A 23,816-nucleotide genomic window follows, 5' to 3' on the forward strand; every position below is an offset into this window, starting at 1 on the left:
AGATGGGGGTGGGATGAATTGGGAGATTGGGATTGACATATATACACCACTAGGTATAAAATAGATAACTAATGAGGACCTGCTGTATAGCACGGGGAATGCTACTCAGTGCACTGTGGTGACCTAAATGGGAAGGAAATCCAAAAAGGAGGGGATATGTGTGTACATATGGCTGGTTCACTTCACTGTGCAGCAGGAGCTAGCACAACATTGTAAAGCAACTGTACCCCAATAAAAATAAATAAATAAAATAAAGAATAAAAAGCCTATGAGACAGAAGCCTGGCAATGTTGAGACCCATCCTGGAGTAATGAGCCCTTCCCTCGGGTCTTCCTCCAACCCCTTGTCCTTCAGTCGTTCTGGCTGGTCCCCAGCTTTGACATCTGGTTCCCTTTCTAGGCTTCCCCAGCCCACTTCTTGGCCTTCATGCTCTCAGTCTGTTTCTTTCATTTTGCCTCAGTCCTATATGACCCCCTGGGAAGCCTGAGTTTTGACTGCTCTCAGGACAGATCTGATCCCACAGGTTACACAGCCAGGTACCCCCCTCTGCTGAATATTCTCCAGTTGCTGCTTTGGATCTGCTCTCTGCTCCTCTCCACTCTGCTTTTTTGTGCCCTTGAAGGTAGACCTCCAGATTCATCCATGGTCTGTGGTCCTCTGGTCTCTGGTTGGGTTTAGCCAAAGTTGAGTCACTGGTAGGAAACTAAAGGGACCAAAGATTAGAAGAAAAAATGTTCTGAATATTTATTCTCCATAGGCCATGGTTTGGAAGAGACTACATTCCTCCCCCAAGACCCAGAATATGTACGGTGGCCCCTCTCCTGCAGGCCTAGAGATGCTGAAGGCTTAGGTGCTGAGGCTATTGCATGAGTCCTTTGCCACCTCATTGGTTCTCAACATATTTATTAAACTCTCCTCAATCCTTATTAAACTCTCCTATATCTTTATTAAACTCTGCTCAATTAACGTCTGGAGAGAGCTATGTGTGTCCTGCCCAGACCATACCTCATACACTCCCACTCCCAAACCCAACCTCACACTTCTAAGAATAACTGGAGACATTTAATTTTAGGATTCAATAGCTTTAGAAGGCATGCTCTTTTTTTTTTTAATTTATGTATTTTATTTTTTTATTTTTGGCTGTGTTGGGTCTTCGTTTCTGTGCGAGGGCTTTCTCCAGTTGTGGCAAGCGGGGGCCACTCTTCATCACGGTGCGCGAGCCTCTCGCTGTCGCGGCCTCTCTTGTTGCGGAGCACAGGCTCCAGACGCGCAGGCTCAGCAGTTGTGGCGCACGGGCCTAGTTGTTCCGCGGCATGTGGGATCTTCCCAGACCAGGGCTCGAACCCGTGTCCCCTGCATTGGCAGGCAGATTCTCAACCACTGCGCCACCAGGGAAGCCCGGCATGCTCATTTTTAAAGTTTTAATATTTTAAATTTAAGTTGAGAGAATCCTTAGAATAATCAATGTGGAATCTTGTAGGAAGGTCTCTCTAGCTCTGAGCACATCTGTTGGATTGGTGAGCAATTGGTTTTTAAAGGTTGTAAAACACAAATAAACGAGAAGCCCTTTCAGACCCTTGTTGTTACTCAAGTTCCCCCAGGAAAAGAGGCTGGATCTATTGTAACACATGTCAGGAGGAAAGGTCAGTGTACTACCAGCAGCCAAACACCAAACCCTGATGGGGGTCTCTGTGGGGAGCAGCACAATGGCCCTGGGAAGGAGATCTGAGGCCAACATGGCCTCCACCTCTCCAGGGCTCCTGGCGCCTCATCCTCAGGAAATAAACTCTCACTGTCTAGGAAGCAGGAGATGTGGCTATTTGATAAATTTGGTTTTTTAGTTAATCATCATTCTAATATCATGTATCTGTAGTCATTTCACTGTACTTCCCAGGCTGAGCGACTAATGTTCTAATTTCTGACTCATAAAACCATAATTTTTAGCTAGAGAGATAATGTAGTCCTGCCTCTTTGTTTTGAGAGATTATAGGGATTCAATATCCAAAAGAGGCATCGTTTTCTATTTCATTTAGGGACACAGAGTTGAAAAGCCAAACACTGTCTCAGCTCTCAAGGAGAGTAAAATCAGTACAGACATTGAATTCAAATTATAAGGTGAATTGGCCTAAGAAGTATGGTGTATTATGAGAGGTAGAGCAGGTATTTCTGAGGAAGTTACAGCAAAGTTGAGATTTATTGAGTGCATGAACCTTGGCTTAAAAAATAAAAGAGAGAAAGAGGGAAGAACATTCTAGGTATAACAAAAAAATATTTTAGAAGACCTGGAAGTATGGCATAAATGAGAAATTAATATGGAACTTTATCTTAAGGGAAAGGAGAGCCAATAAGTAGAGGTATGATATGAGCTTGTGTTTGTTTTTCAGAAAGATCACTCTGGCTGCTATATGGAGAACAGGTGAAGTACTGGGTGCAGAAAACCCAGAATGTCAGTCTGCTAAGACTAGTGTTCTAGTTCCAGAGGATATGAAAGCAGATTTTGTCTCTCAGAATGTCTATCTTTTATAGACACTTTGATTTATAGAATATGAGGGAAATACAAGCAAACAATGCTACCTCAAAAATACACAGAAGGAATAAAAGGAGACACAGTTTAGTCAAAAAGGGGATTAAGATGCAGACTGAGTTCAAAAAAAAAAGATGCAGGCTGAGTTCAGTATGCGGTAAGGGTACAGTGACATGGCAGAGTTGAGTGGGTGGGCATTCTCTTAATAACCAGAAAATTGGGTCCTTTGTCTGATGGAAAACACTTTTAAGATGTACAACAGAATCTACTGAGGCTTTGTGTGTGTGTTGGAAAGCTGATTGATTTGAAGGTGATTGGACATTAAGTGGTTAGACTGGCCAGGAGTTCAGGGTCTGGAACACCAGGGCAAGAACAATTCACCATCCTGTAGTACATGTCTACCAGGTCAGTCAACATGCTCACATTCCAAAGCCATGGCACTGGTGCCCACATTCAAGCTGCTCTCTTTCAGTCAAACTATGTTAGTAGCTTTTATAGCGAATGATTGTAGGATTTGAATACTTTATCCACCAGTCTTATAAAATCATGAAAGAACATTTCAAGACAACAGTATTCAGTGGTTGTATGTGTGGATGGGGGTTCCTTAAAAGGGCATAGACCCCAAGGTGAGTTTTTTCCCAGCAATTTCTATCAAAGCAATGAGTTAGGAGGTAGTACAAGCGAAAATATAAAAGTGGCTTGGTTTAGGTGGTAGCAGTGGATGGGCTACTTGGGGACTGTTGAGGTATGAGGTATGTGGGAGAAAAGTCAAGGAGGTTTTCCAGATTTCTAGCTTGAACAAGGTGGGTGCTTGTAGCCTCTAGCAGAATAGGAGATAAAGAAGAAACAGACTGACTCTTCATCAGGTTGGGTGAAGAGGATGAGGATAAGTTAAATCTTGGACACGTTGAGTTGAAGGAGCTATGTCAGTCACCCAGAATAATGGAGGGTAGTTAGAAGGATGTGTGACTTGGGAGTTCAAAAGAAACGTATGGGTAGGAGATAGATTTATCAACTTGAGTAAGGTAAAGGAAACCATAGGACTAGGTTGGATTGCCTAGCAAGGTAGTGTAGAGAGAGAAGAGGGGTCAGAACAGAACCCTAAGGCACTTCATGATTTATCACTAGGTGGAGAAAGACAAGTGAAAAGAAGCCTGGACAAAAACCAAAGGATATGGGTTTTAAAAGTAAATGGAAGCTACTTTTTTTCAAGGTGCTCAGTAGTGCTGAATCCTTCTGAGTCCAAATAAGAGGCTAATTGAAAACTTTACACAAAAAATTTTTTTACATGGGACTTTCAGCAAAAGCAATACTGGTAAGATGGTGAAGAAAACAATCCAAGTCCAAACATGTTGGGGTTTCAGCAGAAAGTAAATAAAGGAAGCCAGAAACTCTACTGAAAATTCTGACTGTGAAGAAGGAGAAAAGACAATAGAGCAACTGGAAAGAAGAGGCTTTCCATGATGAAAGGGGCTTCAGCATGTTTTAGTGAAGATGGAAAGAAACCAGTGGAAAGATGTTGAAGATGCAAGACCGAGAAAGTGGATTAATCAATGGTGCAAGTTTTCTGAGTAGTCAGTAAGGCCTATTAACTCCATGGCACCTGGAGAAAGAAGAAAAGATTTGATACAGATGCAAGTAGATATGAGAATTTATGGGTAGGAGACCAAGCAAATTCCAGCTTATGGCTTTTATGGAAAATAAAAGGTGAGATCTTGTTAGGGGGCAGGCAGAAGTATAATATTTTTATGCCAAAGAAACAGTTTTATGGCAAAGGAGGGTTGAAACTAATCATTACAATAATGATGATGGTGATGATGATGAGGTAACTAGAGATACACAGTTGAATATTAAGACAATGTTGAGAAGCTCAATGGATTAGTTTTTTAATCATTTGTTCTTCAGTGAGTTAGTTTTCAGTAGTGAGAATGGTGACTGAGAATACTAGAAAACAGAAAATATTTTGAGTTGATTGATGCTATTCGCCCAAATGAGAAACGAGAAATCCAGGATGGGGAACAGATTTTAAAAGGATGATGATTCAGTCTGTTTTGGAGAGATTGAATTTGCGTTAGGTATGAGCCATTCCGAGGTAGATATTGAAAGGACAGTTATTTATGGGGGCCTGAAGTCCAGGGATATAATCTGGGGTGGAGATAATGAGTCACTAGCATAGATATTACAGTCAATGTCAGAGGAGTAGATGAGCTTGCCCAGGAAGAGAGAGTGTAGAGAGACAAGAAAGGCCCGAGCAGACCTTTGAAGGGAAAACCAATATTTGAGGAATGGACAGAGGACAAATCCTTGAATGCGATTGCGAAAGAACAGCACAGAAGCTGAAGAGCAGGGTGGTCATGAGAAAGCAAAGGGGAGAAATTAAGGGAGGGGAGAAATTCCAGTCAGGTCTCTGGGGCAACAGAAAGAGCAGGACTGAAAAGTTCCCCCTGGATTTGACAAATATGGAGTGTCTTTGACAAGAGTCATTTCACTGGGGAGTAGGGGCAGAAGTCAGACCACAGTAGCTTGTGGGAGGTGAGGAAGGGGGGCAATTGAAAACAGAAGGAAAAGGGGAGGATTTCAAGGAGCTCAGTTTTGTCCTGAAGAAGCGATTTGTGACAACAGCTCAAAAGAAATGAGAATAAAGAGTTTATTTCTTAATATGGGGAAATCTGAGCATTTTTCACAGGGGTTTTAAATGGACAGTCCCAAACTCAGGTGGGAAGGAATGTAACTTTGTTTCTGTAAAATTTCAGTTAGCTCTAGGAGTCCTTACTTCTGCTGATAATGAATAGTCCAAACCTGCCAATTCTAGCTAACAAACATTTCTAGGTTACAAAACAAACAAAAAAACATATTGGATGAATATGTAGTTACCTTGGGGTTTAGGCTCTTCCACTACCTGGTTCTCCTCTTTTCCCTGGACGTCATCAAACCTTCTGAGGGACATTGGGGAGGTCAGAGGTGGGGACCTAAATGTGACCTGTCCACTGTCCTCACTGGTTCCATTGAAGACAGCTGGCCCCTCCCTGCTTGATAAGTAAGAACGTTGGCCTAATCTTGTTAATGCAAAAGGTCAAGTCCTCAGAAGAATTATTTATCCTCTAGGACCTTTTGCATGGCCACTGAGTGACAGAACCACATGTGCCTTCAGGAATAAAGTTTCTAGGAGTTAAATAAAAGAAGCCAAATTGAAGAGAAGCTACGAGAAATTTGCCTTAAAGAATTATGATTAGTTAATGAAAACAAAATTATAAGTTGTTCCTAGATGACAGTAATTGTACCAAAATATTATAAGAAATGAACTGTGTTTTCTGTTATTTATTTCTGCTCAACGCAAGTTACTGAAAAAAAAATCAATAAATAAACAGTCCTTACATCTTTTTAGCTACCATCTAGGGATACTGCAGGAGTTCCTTTCACGTTGAAGTCATGCTATCTTTTGGTGCTCTATCTTCCACCCTGTATAATAGAGAAATACAGAAGTCACATCTGGTGGCCAGAAACTCAGATGTCTTATGGATGAGGGTCTATGCCATCTTACCCTACAAGTGTGCTATAGAGGCCTTCCGGTGTGTTCCTCCAGACTGAGGGAAATCTAGACTGGGCAGTAGTACAGAATATGAGTATCAGTCTCAATTGTGAATTATAGACCACCAGCAGCAGGGGCGGTATTTTGTTCCACTATCCTTTTATAAATTTCCTTGGGAAAAGAGACCCATCAAATTCCTGGAAGAGCTCCTTCCAGAATGTACTACATAAGCATAAGGAGAGGACTGTAGTGAATACTGTGATGTGTCGAGCAGATTCCTCCGCTGCCCCAAGACCGAAGCCCTCAGGTACTGCGCGTTTTGGTAGTTTACCCCAGCCCTTGTCTGACAGGCTTGGCAGTTGCCCTTTGCTGAAGAGATTGACCTTGTGCAAGGCCATGCTGCTTTCGCAGCGGGTAGCCCACCCACTTCCAATGACTGACCGATGTGGGGTATGAGTTCCCTGTGGCCTCAGCTGAGACCTTTGGGAGAACTGCCCTGTGGTTCACCTTCTCCTGCTGTCCAGTCCCGTTCTCTTCACTTCTCCACAGGCTTTGTCTCTTAGTACACTTCTCAATAAACTTCCTGCACTCGAATCTTCATCTCAGAGTCAGTTTCCCCCGGATCCTGACCTTCAACATAGAGACCACCCCAAGTTTCAAAGAGAAGAGAGAAACAGCTGCCATTCCTTAATCGGAAAGCCCATCTTCACTAATTCTGAGGGGAAGTCTTGTGCACTTAAAAAAAAAAAAAATGCAGACACCGCCAATTAGAAAGCTAGACAGCCTCTTGCTTTCATTACATTTACTGGAAGGAAGGAGTGGAGGGGAGAAATTGTGCACACTGGGCTTGCACTTGGGTACTAGCAGGACAGCTATGGGCTGCTCAATCCTTATGAGGCACTTATGTCACTTGCTGCATGACATAGTCAGAGCTGATTAGCTTGGCCATAGGAGGCTTTGTCCACTGCGCTGATTCGAGACAGGTGGAAGTGGTAAGGACAGCCCCCCTTACCCAGATGAGATCACTATATTTGCACTTGACTAAGTGATGTAACAGGGTGAAACCCCGCCCCATGTTTTTGCACAAAAGGAAGTTAAAATAGAGAAAAATCATTAAAACATAGGAGAGGTTCTTATGTTTAATATATAATATATAAAGTTATTGCAGATTTCTTTTCTAAAAATGAAATGAACCCACCAATAAAAAAAAAACAATCAAGAAGCATACTTCTATAGGTAATTTATATGAAAAAGTAATACACAAGGCCAATGAACACATGAAAAACTACTCAGTTTTAATAGGTGAAAAAGCAATTCACGCTAAAATATTGAGATAAAATTTGGTCTATCAATATGTCACAAATTTTAAAATTATAGTACTTTTATTGAAGATGGTTTAGCAAATGGAACTATAAATTATGTAGATATTCTGGAGGTCAATTTGGAAAAATATGTACAATATATTACAGATGTTAGAAATATTTAAACATGTGCTTTATTATTGACACAAAAATTCTAATTCTAGGAATTTGGGCTGGATGCATAACTAATTAGGAGCCCAACTGTTTTTCTGAAGAAAGCAATGACTGGTAGCAAAATATGGAAATAACCTACAGGTCTTTTTCCCTCAGCAGAATATAAGTTCCCCCCAAAAAAGGGCTGTGCCTGTTTTGTTTTCATCGCTCTTTCCCCAGCATCTACTACCGTGTCTACCATGCATTATGTGTCTACCATGCATTATGTGGCCAATAAGAAGTTTTTGAATATACATTTGGTAAAATAAGTTATGGTATATGCATAAACGGAGTGCTGTGTACTCCAAAAAAGTTTGTTTATTGAAATAGAGATATGTTAACACCAGTTAATTAAAAAAAAAAAACCTGACAAAATGTTCTGTAGAATATGATCCCCACTACAAATAGATAGCTAGTGGGAAGCAGCCGCATAGCACAGGGAGATCAGCTCGGTGCTTTGTGACCACCTAGAGGGGTGGGATAGGGAGGGTGGGAGGGAGACGCAAGAGGGAGGAGATATGGGGATATATGTATATGTATAGCTGATTCACTTCGTTATATAGCAGACACTAACACACCATTGTAAAGCAATTATACTCCAATAAAGATGTTAAAAAAAAAAGAATATGATCCCCATTTGGGGTATATATTGTAAGTGTACACATAAATGTTCTTTAAGGATACAAATCGATACATAATAGTAATTATCTCTGTGAGTTGGGGCAGGAGGAAGTGTTACTAACCACTTTCTCTTCAACCTGCTTTTAATATACCTGCAATTAATATGGACTATTTTCAAGAGATACATAAAATTGTAAAGAGGTATCCATGAATAGTTGAATAGTACTATATATAGATATATTTTCAACATTTAAAAACTTTTATAGTGAGGGTGGGAGGGAGGCTCAAGAGGGAGAGGATATGGGGATATATGTATACGTATAGCTGATTCACTTTGTTGTACAGCAGAAACTAACACAACATTGTAAAACAGTTATACTCCAATACAGATGTTTTTTTTTTTTTAAAAAAGAAAGAAATAGCAGGTTTCAAATGCATGAGGATTTTTGTGTCTTTACAAAAAATCCCCCTAAGTCAATTCATCTATGAATTGTGATTTAGAGTGTAAAGGATCAAGATTATTCCAGGATCTAAAGTCTTCCATAGTGGGGGTCTATTTAAACTAAGAGTTTTCCTTAGGATAAGTGAGCATATTGAATGTCAAAACTACTTAGTCACTTTACCTAGATTAGAAACACTACCAGTGCTGGGATTTTTTTTTCTTTGCCCTCTGATATAGCTTCAAGTTAATGCACCAAACTAGGAAAATATTATTTAATTTGGGCTTCAGAATTGGTATACTTATTCTACCCATTTCCATTTCCACTCCTGATATACATTTATCACAGCAAGAAAAAATGGCCAGGGTGTTCCTAAAACCTCCCTCTCAACTTTGTTAACCCAAGAGTCATCAGGTAAATAGCTGACTTCTTAAGGTACTAAACTAACACAGACATGGAGAAGCCATATGCTTTATAAAGCCAAACTGAGAAAAATATATCTTAGCTGTCCCTAAATAGTTTTAATTTTGAATATTTTCCCTCATTCTTAGAAACCATTTGAAGGACCTAGAGAATGTCAATAGCTTGAAAAATAGTAAATAAATGAATAACAGGATAAATAATTATAATAGATTAAACAAGATAGTCACTAAATATGGAGAATCATAAACTGTATCACAAAAGCTACACCATATTGGATAGTCTAAAGCTAGTGCCTCAGAGTTGTAGGATGATTGCCTGCTTGCTACTCTCCTTTTCTGGGGTAGGTGAGACGAAGATGAAGGTGGCAGATGCCTTGTCAGAATGGAAAGATCTAGAAAAGAGAAAACTTTTTTTAACCTGTCCTTACAATCAGAACCTATAAAGATCTTTCAAAATTAACTTTGTATCCCTAAAACTATTCTTCTAAAGAATGTACTTATAGCTAAAGGAAAAATATATCTATAAATCAGATATGACTAAATATCCTTTTATTTTTATATACAATATTCATTTTTCAAATGTGAAGAATATTCATCTTTTTGTTCTTCCTTCCCAGCAAGACACCTCAATCCAAAAATGATTTCCTCTGAGAGAAGCCCACTTATTTAAAATGACTAAACTTCAGCCTCTTTTGGAGCAGAGTAATTTACTAAAATGAAATCAATTTATTATGCATTTACTTCAAATTTGTACTTATAAATTTTACATCATTTCGTAAAAGTTAGAATTGCAAGCATACTTCAGAGATTGTGGGTTCAGTTCTAGACCACTACAATAAAGCAAATATCACAATAAAGTGAGTCACAAAGATTTTTTGGTTTCCTAATGCATATAAAAGCTTTGTTTACACTATACTATAGTCTACTAAATGTGCAATAGCACTATATCTTTTAAAAAGTGTACACATTAATTAAATAATACAAAACAAAAAAACTTACAACAGTAATATCCAAGATCACTGATCACAGATCACCATAAAAATATAATAATAATGAAAAAGTTAAAAATACTTTGAGAAGTTCCAAAATATGACACAGAGACACAAAGTGAGCAAATTAAATGCTGTTGGAAAAATGGCACCAGTAGATTTGGTCAACACAAGTTTGCCACAAACCTTCAATTTATAAAGGACACAATACCTGCAAACTACAGTAAAATGAGATATGTTTGTACTTAATTTCTTTTTGTTTATTTTTCAAGTTTAATTTTCTATTTCCATATTTCATCTACTTTTGATTATTTAGAGCTCTTTTGTCAGTTTGCCTAAGATTCCTTCTCACTAAACAGTAAGAAAAGAAGTAAATTTTTAAGCATTTATCAGAAAATAAGGACATTTGAGAACTTTCTCCCAGTTACTCAAATGAAAGGTTTTTTTTTAATAAAAGATAAGGGAAATAATAATTATAACATTTCAGAATGAGTCATTTCTTCTTTAATTTTTTTTTCTTTTTACTTTTAGGAAGTCAAGAATTCTAAAGGGAAAAGAACTTAGAAGTGAAAACAGGGCTTCCCTGGTGGCTCAGTGTTTAAGTATCCTCCTGCCAATGCAGGGGACACGGGTTTGAGGCCTGATCCGGGAAGATCCCACATGTCACGGAGCAACTAAGCCCGTGCGCCGCAACTACTGAGCCTGCGCTCTAGAGCCCGTGAGCCACAACTACTGAAGCCTGCATGCCTAGAGCCCATGCTCCGCAACAAGAGAAGCCACCACAATGAGAAGCCCAGGCACGACAATGAAGAGTAGCCCCTGCTCACTGCAACTAGAGAAAGCCCGCATGCAACAGCAAAGACCCAACGCAGCCATAAATAAATAAATAAATAAATAAATTTATTAAAAAAGTGAAAACACCTTCCTCTGATAGGAGATGAACATGAAGAAGCAATTGAATTCAGTTTTCACCAAAATAGAGACAAATAAAAGAAACTGAATGATGGTGTAACATTTTAAAAAATATAGAATTGAATATTTATCAAGTTTATAACATTGAAAGATGTAAAATTTGAAGTGAAATTTAAAAATTACAGAAGAAGTCATAGACACCTTTGAAAACATACATTTAAAATTTTTGTTTGTTTAAAAATATCGAATTTAAAATGGAAAGACACTGGAAAAACACTTGAAGAAAGCATGCTAAAAGGTAATAATTTTCTAAATGTAAGCATTCATATAAATTGGTAATGAAATATGAAGTGCCTAAAAATAAGTGTGTAAGCAATACGAATAGATAATCCACACAGAAAAACTAAAATGATCAATAAATACAGTAAAAAATTCTATCATATGGTTATGGAAGATAAAAGAGACAAGTTTAAATAATAGACACTCTCATTTTCCAAAATATCTAGTTTTTGGTTTTTTGTCTTATTCTTTATTTTTAAATTTTATTTATTTATTTTTGACTGTGTTGGGTCTTCGTTTCTGTGTGAGGGCTTTCTCTAGTTGCGGCAAGCGGGGGCCACTCTTCATCGCGGTGTGCAGGCCTCTCACTATCGCGGCCTCTCTGATTGTGGAGCACAGGCTCCAGACGCGCAGGCTCAGTAGTTGTGGCTCACGGGCTTAGTTGCTCCGCGGCATGTGGGATCTTCCCAGACCAGGGCTCGAACCGTGTCCCCTGCATTGGCAGGCAGACTCCCAACCACTGCGCCACCAGGGAAGCCCTTGTCTTATTCTTTATTCATTCTTTGCCAGCAATGTAGTGTATCATTCTATATCAAAATCATTACAAATATTCATGATTTAAACCAATATTCTACCTCTAGAAAACTATTCTAAAATAATAATGAAATAATCCTAAAAACCAAAAAAGGTTTATGCAAAAAAAGTTCATTATAGCTTTATTTTTTAATAGTGAAAAACAAGGTACACTATTGTAAAACATTTTAATAAATTATACTACCCGATCAATATAATATTATGTTGACATTTTACTATTCTGTTTAAAGAAACTATCTAGCAACAAAGAAAACCATTTCTAGTGGAAAGAGAAATACAAAATTGCAAATATACCTGTATTACTTTTGGAAAAATATCCTATGTATAGGAAACAAAAAGCTGAGAATAAACCCTCCCCATCCCCAAATGTCAATAGGAGCTATATTTTTGGAGGGAGCCATAAAACCATGTTTTATCTCTTTCCTCTTTTTCTCAATTTTTCATATTTTTATTCATGAGTTTTAGCTTCTTTTAATTGAAATAACTTTTTTTCCTTAAAAGATAAAAAAAAAATGAAGCTGTGTCGGATACTTGGTATTTTATGATTCATTATTTATCCCAAGACAGGGTTAAAAACAGAGTAACTTTCATTCTGACCTATTAATGATGTTCTTTCTCTCACCATAAAATGGTAATGTCCCACACATTAGTGTGAAATTCTGAACACTCAACAAAATGGTAGCTGAGTTTCCTTATCCATTTGGGCTCTTTTTGTTTTTTAAAGCACATACTATGTAGTAGGAAACACTGTATTAAACACCATCTCATTTGACCTAAACAATCCTATGAGCTGTGTTATTTTCTCCATCTTCAGCAGGGGAAAAAATAATGCAGTCTAGAGAAGTTAATTAATTGGCACAATCTTGTCCACTAATGAGTGGAGGAGCCGGTATTTAAAAGGGAGGAAGTCCATTAATGACTAATGAAATCCTGAAAAACTCTAATGAAAATGCAGGAACTTGTCAATGAATTTTTGAAATATTTATGAAATAAAAATCACAAGATTAAGGAAAGAATGACAAATGTTTATAATTCCAACACAGTATGACTATTTCCATTTCTTTCACATTTCCTTTTACAAGTACATAATTTTAGTTGTTGAAATTATAACGGTTGTTAAGTAATGTTTATAAATTAGTATTTTGCTATCCTTTCTTGATGTTTAGCCAGACGTTTTCCATGATTTTACAAATTTTTATAATTATACATAATATTTTTATAATATTGCATTGTGTTGATATAGCTGTCTTTATCTCCCTTAATATAAGGTCTCTGGGGTGTTTTCTTCCCAATATTTTCTTATATTCTCTTACAAATAAAGACATACTGGATATCTTCATGAATATAGCTTTTTTGCTCTCTCTAAGTAATTTCATTGGGATAAACCCCTAGAGTAGAACTGCTGTGTCAATTCTGGTGTAAACAGTCATAAAGCTGGCTGGATAAATTTGAAAGAATGAAGAATAAACCATTTTAGTGGACGCTCTTAATTCATACAAATGAAACAATACTTCCTACACTTAAACAGTAGTTGCCTAAAAGGAAACATCCAGCTATTGTATTAGCTGCTCCAGACTTCTCTCAGCTGTGAAACCTTAAATAAAATATTCACTATACAAATGTTCTTGACAGAGCAGTTAGTTGTTTCCAGGTGAAAATAATAGGGATAGATACTCCTTCTTTCATATTAACTTGTTCTTTAATAATTGAATAGCATTTTGAGTGCAATAGATGCATCGCTCCTAGACCAGACACAAAGAGTGGAAAGGCATATTCTTTTATAGGCAAATAGCATGACATTATCGCACATAGAGGGTCTAGCTTAATGGCCAAAGTGTACACTCTGGAGATATACTGCCTTGGTTTGAATCCCACTGCACCATTTACATACAGTGTAAAACCTTAAGCAAGTTATTCAATCTCTCTGGGATAGCTATAGATATAGATATATAGATATATAAATACATAGACATTTTGTATATTTTATATATTAAGAATATATATACACATGTATGTATATATGTACATATGTATGTATAAATTAAGATTTCATACAGTATATATTTTATATAGTAAGAAAATATATTAAGGCTATATATGTAAATATAATATACTTATATATATAGTCAATATATATTTTCTTAATATATAAAGTATATATGAAATCTTAATTTGTACTCACACACACAAGATGCATAATAAATTTTTATACTTATGATCTAGCCAAGACCTCAAGAAACTTCTGGCCTGACTCATTACTGCCAGAAAGAAAACTTTTAATTTATTTACAGCTAAAACACCATTCGGCAAGGTATCTCATTCAGTTACAGAGGAATACATTTTGCAAAGCAATTTATGTTAGTATACTGTTCCAGGAAATTGCATCACTCAAAGCCAGACTGTCTATGGGTGATTTATTCAACTTTTATTTTGTAATGTTTAAGATAAGCTTCTGATTACACCAGCTTTAAAAATATTCATGTTAAACTTATCAATGCAGTACATGGATTTTTTTTCATTTCATTTGGAGTATACATAAAATTATTTTTTATAAAAACCTTCATCTTTCCTGAAAATACACACTGGCCTTACCTCCAAGCATATATGAAGCAGGTTTCTCTACCAATCAGTCCTAAATCAGTGCCTCACCTTTTATAGGTGGTCCAGCCTGCTCTGGTGAGCTGACTCATGGGATATATGTTTTCCTTTTTTAGTGGACATGCAGAATTTTTTCATTCTGAGAAGCAGGCAGAGAGCACAATCTCAAAACTCATTATCATATATATTTTTGAAAAACTCATCAAGAAAAAGATATCCCTAATGGATGCGTGGCCTCTTTATTTCTATAAATTAGTGGTTCTCAATCTTTTCTGAAGCAAAGATCCTTTTGATAAAAGCTAAAAAGCCTGTCCTCAGACAAATGTGTTCATGCCCATTCATGCCCACTAACAGACACAACTTACAGGCTCCCTAAAACTCTTTTAATGTTTATCTAGCAATTCCCTTTGGGTTTTTGAAACTGGTGAAGAAGGTTAGTTCAAGATACTCCAAAAATCTCTCAAGACCTCTGAGTTGCTGCTTACCTGGATGATACCATGGTATTTGCCCCGATAAGTTTATTTTCAGTAATTATTTTTTTGTCATAATGACAACTGCCTACATTAAGACACATCCCCAAAAAACTCCTTGCTGTAGTTATCTTAAGCATATTGTTTAGGGCTTTGTTCATTATATCACACAGATCCTATTTAGGATAAAGTTCAAATCAGAAATTTTTGTGCTTCTCCTGGGTGAATAATTTGCCTTTATTTTATGAGCACTCTGAATGATATAACTGTTCATATTCCTGTTTTTAAATTTATAGCTAGAAAGCTAAGAACCAAATCTGTGGCTCTTTGCTGGTAAATGTTTAGGATGTAAGACTCTCTTTTTCGAGCACTAGTCTCATTACTGGCTCTACTGGCTCTACTTTACTTCTGCGCGGCCCTGACTTTACTGTTTACTTCTTATTTATGTTATCTCGTTTAGAAACCTTTTATAGAAATTGTATCACATTGCAAAGAAGGAGGAAAAAAAGAATAAAGAAAAAGATGAAAAACAGTTTTTAGATGAGCTGTTATATTCCTTTATATTCAATTTCTTTCAAAGCAAGCAATTAATCAAATATTTGATTCTGATTTATATGTTAAAGTTTTATAAGGCTTTAGAAAATTTAGAAACAGAAAACAGAAAAAGGTAATAAAAATTTTGCTAATCCACATGTTGCAAAATCTCAGCTGCCAAAACATTTTTTTTAGCTACAAAACATTTTAAAAATTGTTTATTATTGAAACTTTCAAATATATAGAAGAGTTGAGAAAAGGGTATCATGAACACTCCTTTATGTATCCATCTCCTAGATTTTAAAATTTTGCCATATTTGCTTCTTTTAGTTTTCTTCTGCCAAAGTATTTTAGAGTAAATAACAAATACAAAAGACACAAAGAATCCTCATTCTACACAAAGTCAGTATGAAAAGGCACACAGACAAGGTTTTCCTAAGACAGAAAACAGAGAAATCCATACTAAATAATGTAACAACAATGGCTCTAACACATCCAGGGGGTAAGTATGATTTGTAGGAAGCAGAAAAGCTTTCCATAGAGAAACTACTTTCAGGAGATGTTTAGGTGGACTTAGGTTTTTTCTCTGCATCTGTCACTTGGCAGATGAGAAGATGCCATCTTCAGGATGTCCCATGTCATCCGTTTTATAGATATATAATGGTGTTATTGCAAGTGTAGTCCCATCATTACTGAAGACAAGTGATGTGATGCTGGTGGGGTATCTATAGAACCAGTGTCATCGCTTCTTGTTAACTGGACCCCAAATACTTACAAATCCTTCAGAACCACCCATAGCAAACGTACCGTAGATGTTGTTAAAAGAAATGGCATTGACAGGATAAATCTGCTCAATATTATTTTCTTTGACACTTGAAAGACATGCTTCCTCTGTACCTCAGAGCTTGGGAGCAAGTACTCAACTGCCACTTGGCCTTCAACCGAGCTTAATACATAACTGCTTGTTTGAAAATGTTCAAAGGCAGCAAGCCTGGTACTTCAAGTTGGACACCCGGCACTGCTGCACGTAAACCATGTTCTGTAATTCCCACATTAACACTTTACTGCCCACCTTGCCCACAATCAGCTGATCTCCAGACAGAGAGGGTATTACTCACAGACAGAAGGCCCCAGCCTTACAAGGCGTTCTGGGATGCCACAATTTAACTGTCTGATCCCAAGGCCCAGTAACTACCACATTCACTTCTGGACAGTATTCAACACATCTGATAGGGGCATCATGGGTTCCAACCAGATCTTCCTGATCAGTGTTGGAATCATGTGTTTTCAGTCGAGGGTTTGATCCCCCACTCCAGGCATGTGTTGGACCGTTAGACGCACATCCAAGACAGCGCTGGATGCTGGTACTTGAGCTGAATGGCCGGCACATGGTAGAGATGCACCGCCACATCTCAGGAGGAGACCAGCCGGAACTGGAAAATGTTGGGGCTGATTTTCGCCAGGGAGACATAATCCTCAGTGGGTGGTTCAGCTTGAACTCGTTAGAACCGAACGTATCGGGCTCCACTCAGAAGTCACTTCACCACCTCCTCCCCTTCGCTTCCCTCAGATGTTACAATATCTCACCTCTGTATATTTTAGTGTGCACCCCTGAAAAGTAAACATCTATTTCTACATAATCACAGCGACGTTTTCACACCTGACAAAATTTATAATAATCTCCTAATGTCACCTAATGCTTAGTCTATATTCAAATTTCACAGGTATCCTACCCCCCCCAAAAAAACCTTTTATAACTGCCCAAAATTCTTAACCTTAGAATATATGAGGTAAGTATACTCAAAGTTCCTCTTCACCTCCACTTAGCCATTTTGTTTACCTCTAAATGCCAACATGCCTGGGTATTTCTAAATGGTTAAGAAAAATAAAGTGATGGAATTGATCATATTGTGATCCCATTCAGCAGCAAGAAATAACTCTAGACTCTTTAAGTCACTAATAAAAATTATCCTCCAGGAAAATTTCAATATTACTGGAGTCATTTATTATGAATTATGCAAAGGTTCTATTAATAAAAACCATTATGCACTGATTTTCAAATATAGGCTCGCTATGCCAAAAATCTTACTTATTTATAATATTTATAACTTTGAAATAAAGAGAAACTTCCCGGTCAGTTCTTTTAACAATGCTAAACATCTTCACTTTTAACATTTGACTATGCTCTCTGCCTCCCTTTTATTTTTTTATTTTTTTGGCCGCCCCACACGGTTTGTGGAATCTCAGTTCCCCAATCTAGGACTGAACCCGGGCCATGGCAGTGAAAGCTCGGAATCCTAACCACTAGGCCACCAGGGAACCCCTCCCCCCCCACCTTTTAAAAAACTAGATTCCATCCTAATAATTTACACTATTGCTTGTATATTTTCTGCTCCTATTGAACACAGTCTTACACTTTTATGTGCTTTAAAAACAGATATAAATTTCTTTTTAAAAATTTCTTTCAGAAGCATTATCTCATAAGCATTGCCTAATTTTATAATGCATCTGTAGATCAGGGATCTGGCCTATGTTGTTTTATTTTTAAAAACAAATTTCCAGTAAATGCAGTTTTCAGTTTACACTTATGAAGTCAAAATGTCAAGATGACTCAGAAACAATACGTTAAATTGCAAGTGAACTTTACAGATTTGATTTGGTAAAGATAGCACAAGATTCAATGAGACCAGACCCTGCGTCTACAATATGCCTGAGTGAGCAGTCAGAGAACATTCAGGAAGATAACGTCAAAGGCCAGACCCACACCACTTATGCAAATACTTTAGGGTGGAATTAACCTAATAGAATGAAACATTTTCCTCAAAAAAAAAAAAAAAATTTCAAAGCATGTGCGAAATGTTGCTAAAGTGTCTCCTCTGATGAGAATTTCAGTGTGGAAAAAACTATGGAAAAGCACACACTTAGAGGTAGAGCCGAGGACAAAAAGTCCCTGCACACAAGTCTCATCACCTATTTCTACCACTTATGGCTGTATTTCCCTCCAGTGAGGTGAACGGAAGTGTCTAAACAAAGATTGGGACTTCCCTGGTGGCGCAGTGGTTAAGAATCTGCCTGCCAATGCAGGGGACATGGGTTCGAGCCCTGGTCCGGGAAGATCCCACATGCCGCAGAGCAACTAAGCCTGCAAGCCACAACTACTGAAGCCTGTGTGCAGAGCCTGTGCTCCACAACAAGAGAAGCCACCGCAACAAGAAGCCTGCGCACCGCAACGAAGAGTAGCCCCTGCAATCCGCAACTAGAGAAAGCCTGAGCAACACAGCCAAAGATAAATAAATAAAATAAATAAATTTTAAAAAAAAACAAACAGAGATTGAAATTATCTCAAGCAACACCTTTGATCTTGATGTTTATCACACATGAGCATCTCTTCATTCCACGACCTTTGGGGAAGGGATTTGAACTATAAAATTCTACAGTTGTCCAGAAGAAATAGGTTAAATGAAATTGTGGAATTAACAGGAGAGTTGGAGGACTGAAAGGCTTGGGAAAATGGTCCAGTTCTGAAACTGAGATACAATGTAGCAGTCTTTTAGCCAACAGTAGGCATTCCACACTGTTTTAACTCACAAGAGATTCATGGTGGAGAGGAGGGCTATGCTGTTAAAGTCAGCCAGCTCCTCCCAAAGGATGGTTAACTCTCGCCTGTCATTTCATATCATAAGAAAAGCAGAGCCAGGGGGAATCACTACAGTACATCTCTGTTTCTAATTTTTAGAACCTATGCACTTTATGCCAGTAGGTTTTTACAGCACGATTGTCTAAATTCCAAGATAAGCAGAAGCACTTCTGGAGTGATGGAATGAGGACCTCTGAAAACTTTCTTCTTCATAAAAACAATGAGGACATCGGCCAAAATTATGAACTTTTTCAGTACTCTGGAAATTAACCAAAGACTTGCAACAACTCAAGGAGCATTTATTCAAAAAAAAACACAGTCTTGGTAAGAACAGTGAGCTAAGTGGCATTTTTAACTTGCCTATTCCCAGCTCCTTCTTGCCAGTTCCATCGTAGCTTGAAAATCAGCAGCCTTGCAAACACAGTACCAATGAAAACCAACAGCCTAACAGTCACTGGAGAAGTCAAAGTAGGTTTTGTCAAAGAATAAACAGAGCTGGACAGTAAAGTGGTAAAAACAGATTTTATTCAGAAAAACTATTAACATAGGGGAAAAGAGACCTCAGTATAGAGAACTGGGCTCAATTCTGAATACAATAAGGAAAATTCACAATTTACAGTCAGGGAGCAAGGTGGGGGTCAGTGGATGGAAAATTACTAAAAGGAAACATCACAGTGAAGAGGGGATTCTGGCTAAATTGGCCTAATGAGACTCTTACCAAAGGCAGGCCAGGGTGACCAGACATCACCTGGGGGATGGTAGAGGAGGGGGAACCCAGTGAGATACCAAGAGTGATCAGATATGGAGAATGGAGGAATATGGCTAAACTGACTTAGTAGGAGTCTTGCTAAATTTGGACAATGCAGAGATGAAAATGGAAGCTCAAAAGTCAAAGTCTAGTTGAGAAGAAAGTTGAGGGGAGCCTGAGCAGAATTTCAGCACGGAGAGAATCTTTGTCAGTTTAGAGTTCCTGAGAAAACCCCATGTTCACAGAATAGTCACAATTTGACCTGACTGGCAGCTAGCTCCCTGAAAACCCCATTTATAGGGCATGTCTTTGTGTTGCCTCATTCAGAGCTCACTCAACTCTAACCCTAACCATTGTCCAGCCCTTTGCTTTAATTAGGGACAACTCTGAAGTACCATGCTATATCTCCACAGGACTGGCTGAGACCTCTATTGGAAAAGCCACTCATTTTCCTTCTGCCAAGTCCTGTTTCCCTTGCTCATCTATAGATATTCTTCCTGAGACTGCCCTGCCCCCCGTCTATATTTTTCACACACATTGCTGTTTCAGAGTCTGTTTCCAATGATCTCAATTTAAGATGGAAGTATTGTTAATACCAGAGAGAGAAGGGGTATGTGAAACAGTAAGATCATTAAGAAGGAAAGAGGGAACGAAGCTAAAAGCACTAGTGGAATATTGATTGAAAGAGGGACGTTTTCTCCATTCTGATAAGCAGGGTGGTAAGCATAGGGACAGGTGCGAAATGGTGGCTGAGAGTTACCGTAAGATCGTGTTGAATGGAAGAATAGTTTCCCTGAGAAAATTAAGTAAGCAAAAATGGACAGGTGTGCTGGACAAGCAAATGAAATGCTTGTCCACTACAAGTGGAACTCAGGAGCACAAAATAAATCTCAGAAAAGGCTGGAAACCAGAGAGCTAGGTAACTGTGGGGAAGGCAGTGAAGATTCTCTCTTTCTCTGTCTTTCCACTCCAGTAATCTTTCTCTGATAATCTGCTTCTCTTTCTCTCCTCCTGCTTTGTTTATTCACACCCTGGCTAAGTTTGTACTACCCACTTCATCTTTTATGTCTCCACGACTTCTGGTTCTAGCTCCTGCCATTTACTTGTAACTCCTGCTTAATACCTACTTTGTTGTAGGCCACCAGACTTTTCTACTTGAGCATTTGCAGAATGTGACAGTTGTCTGAGATCAGAGAGTTTGGGTTATTTTGCGTGGAGTACAGTGAGACCTTTAAATTTGCACTCATCCCCTCTCTGACTACAAATTCAAATCCCAGCTCATCTCATCAATCCGATGATGACTGAGCAACCTCTAAGTCAAGAGTGCATTCTTAGTCCAGTGGAGATGTAAGTGGGTTTGGGTTTGGGTTTGGGTTTGGGGAAGAGGACTGTTTTGTGCGCTGTCTATTCAGTGGAGGCTTTGGTTTAATAGTCATCAGGCACCTGAGGAAGTAAGTTATAATATAAAATTTAAAACAGCTAGCTAGAATTACTTTCCCAGAGCAAATGCTCGTAATCCTCAAGGAGTTTTTATATTTTACATTTATATGGCCAAAGTACACTTCAGAAAAGTAACTGTCAAGGCCATACTGGCCATTTTTATATTTTTACTTTGCAAATTACCTGATTCATTGTGCATCTTCTATTGAGATATTTTTCTATATTAAACAGTAGAACACTTAATCCATACTAAGGTTGTTAACTTATTGATATGTATATGGCAAATATTACCCACAGTTCATAATTTGTCTTTTAATAGGGTTTAATAGCATCCCCTGCCCAGGCAATGTTTAATAATTTTCTTTATTCTTAAAAAATAGCTTTTCAGAGACTGCCACCTCCAGCCACAATAGGTAAAAGGGACAAGATTTACCTTCTGACCACAAACAAACTGTAAAATTGAGCATACTAGGCAACAGACAACACATGAGTTTGATTCCTGAAAGAATGAAAGCAAATGAGGTAAGCTCTACAATCACATCACATTTCATTTTTGGGAGACACATTACAGAGCAGGGAGAGGGATCCCAAACACAGCACATTGGTCTTACCAAGTTGAGGAGGGAGTTCACAGTTCAGGAGGACTGAGGTAGCTACAAGTTGCTACACAGTTATTATACATCAGGAACAAACTAGTTCCAAAATCCTTCTGACTCTGGGGCAGATAGATATCATAAAACAACATTAAAAATTGATAAAATTGATTTCATCAAAATTAAGAACTTGTGTTCTTTGAAATACACATTAACAACATAAAAGGCAAGCCAAACTTGGGAGAAAACATTTTTTTAATACACATATCTGATAAAGGACTTTTACCTAACTACATAAAGAACTCTCAGATATTCACAAGAAGACAATTCAGTTTTTTTTAAAGGGGCATAATATCTGAGAAAGTACATCACAAAAGAAACTATACAAATGGAAAATAAGCACAATAAAAGTTGCTATGATCTTTAGTCATCAGAAAAATGCAAATTAAGACTATATTGAGGTAACATATACCTACTAGAATGGTTAAAACTAAACAAATAAAGGAAAACAAAATAAGAAGTGTCGATGAGAATATGGGATACATGAAACACATTTATTGCTAGTGAACACTGAAAATGGTGCAGCCATTTTGGAAAAGAATTTAGTGGTTTCTTATCAAGTTAAACATATACTTACTACACAATCTAGCAATGGTATTCCTAGGTATTTACCTGATAAAAATCAAAATTAAAAAAAAAAGAAAACTCAAAATGTAGTTCTTGTGTTAGTTTCCTATGGCTGCTGTAAAAAATCACCACAAATACGGTAGTTTGCTATAACAGAAATGTATTCTCCCACAGATCAGGAGACCAAAAGTTCGAAATCTTAGCACAAGGTGTTGACAGGCCTGCTTTTCCTTCAGGAGTCCTAGGGGAGAATCTGTTCCTTGTCTCTTCCAGGTGCTGGTGGCTGAGGACATTCCTTGGCTTGTGACAGCATTACCCCAATATTCACAGCCAGCATCTTCAAATCTCTCTCTGCTCTGTCTTCACATCACCTTCTCTCCCCTGTGTGTCTAATCTCCCTCTGCCTGTCTTCTAAGGACACTTGTGATGGCGTTTACAACCCACCTGCATAATTCAGGCTAATCTCCCCATCTCAAAATGTTTAGCTTAATCATATCTGTGTAAACCCTTTTCCCATAAAAGGTAACATTTATGGGTTCCAGGGATTAGGACCTGATTTTTTTGGAGGCTATTCCTCAGCTTACTATAGATCCATACAAAGATTTGGACACAGATGTTCACAGAAATTTTATTCATAATAGCCAAAAACTGGGAAAGAAATGTCCAACAAATAAAGAAGTCATCATATATGCATTCGATGGAATATTATTTGTCTGTTAAAAAAATGAATCCTTGAAACATGCAACAACATGGATGAATTTCAAATACTTATCTTGAGGGAAAGAAGGCAGACACAAAATAGCATACATTGTGTGGTTTCATTTGTACAAAACTCCAGGATGAATAAACCTAATCTATAATGATAGGAAGTACATCCATGTTTGCTTCAACCTGGAGGTAGAAAATGAGGATTGACTGGGAAAGGAGTATAAGAGAACATTTTGTGGTGATGCAAGTGTTATGTATCTTGAATATGGTGATGGTAACATGGGTGTGTACCTATGTCAAAATGGATCAAATTCAACACTTAAAATGCTCTGCATCTAATTGCATATGAACTAAGTCTCATAAAGTTGGTTTCAAATATAGATTTTAAATAGTAAGATTTATTCATTAAAAAAAATTACCTTCAGAGTTAAAAAAATCTGATCTCCCACCATCCAAACTCACTTAGAAAAGTTATTTCTAAGTATATATTTTAAAAATATTTTTCTATTTTTATGATATGCCTTTATTTTATTTTAATGTTTTATTTTTCTTATTCATTTTGAACTTATTTTAAGATAAGTGAGAGATTTTTCTCTATGGCCATCCAGTTTTCCCCAAAACATTTGTTAATCAATTT

At 37.6% G+C, this 23,816-nt stretch overlaps 1 long non-coding RNA gene and 1 pseudogene across 2 annotated transcripts in view; one reads left to right on the forward strand and one right to left on the reverse strand.

Annotated features, from left to right (window-relative positions):
• Positions 1-23,816, forward strand: part of LOC309667003 — a 1,042,512-nt gene that overhangs the window by 966,659 nt on the left and 52,037 nt on the right. The gene's annotated exons all lie outside the window — the stretch shown is intronic.
• On the reverse strand, positions 15,610-16,867 carry LOC309667381 (mitotic checkpoint protein BUB3 pseudogene; annotated as a pseudogene). Its single transcript has one exon. The product of its transcript is annotated as a mitotic checkpoint protein BUB3 pseudogene (transcript).

The sequence above is a fragment of the Balaenoptera physalus genome, assembly GCF_965194825.1.
Source record: "Balaenoptera physalus genome assembly, chromosome: 9".
NCBI lineage: Eukaryota > Metazoa > Chordata > Mammalia > Artiodactyla > Balaenopteridae > Balaenoptera > Balaenoptera physalus.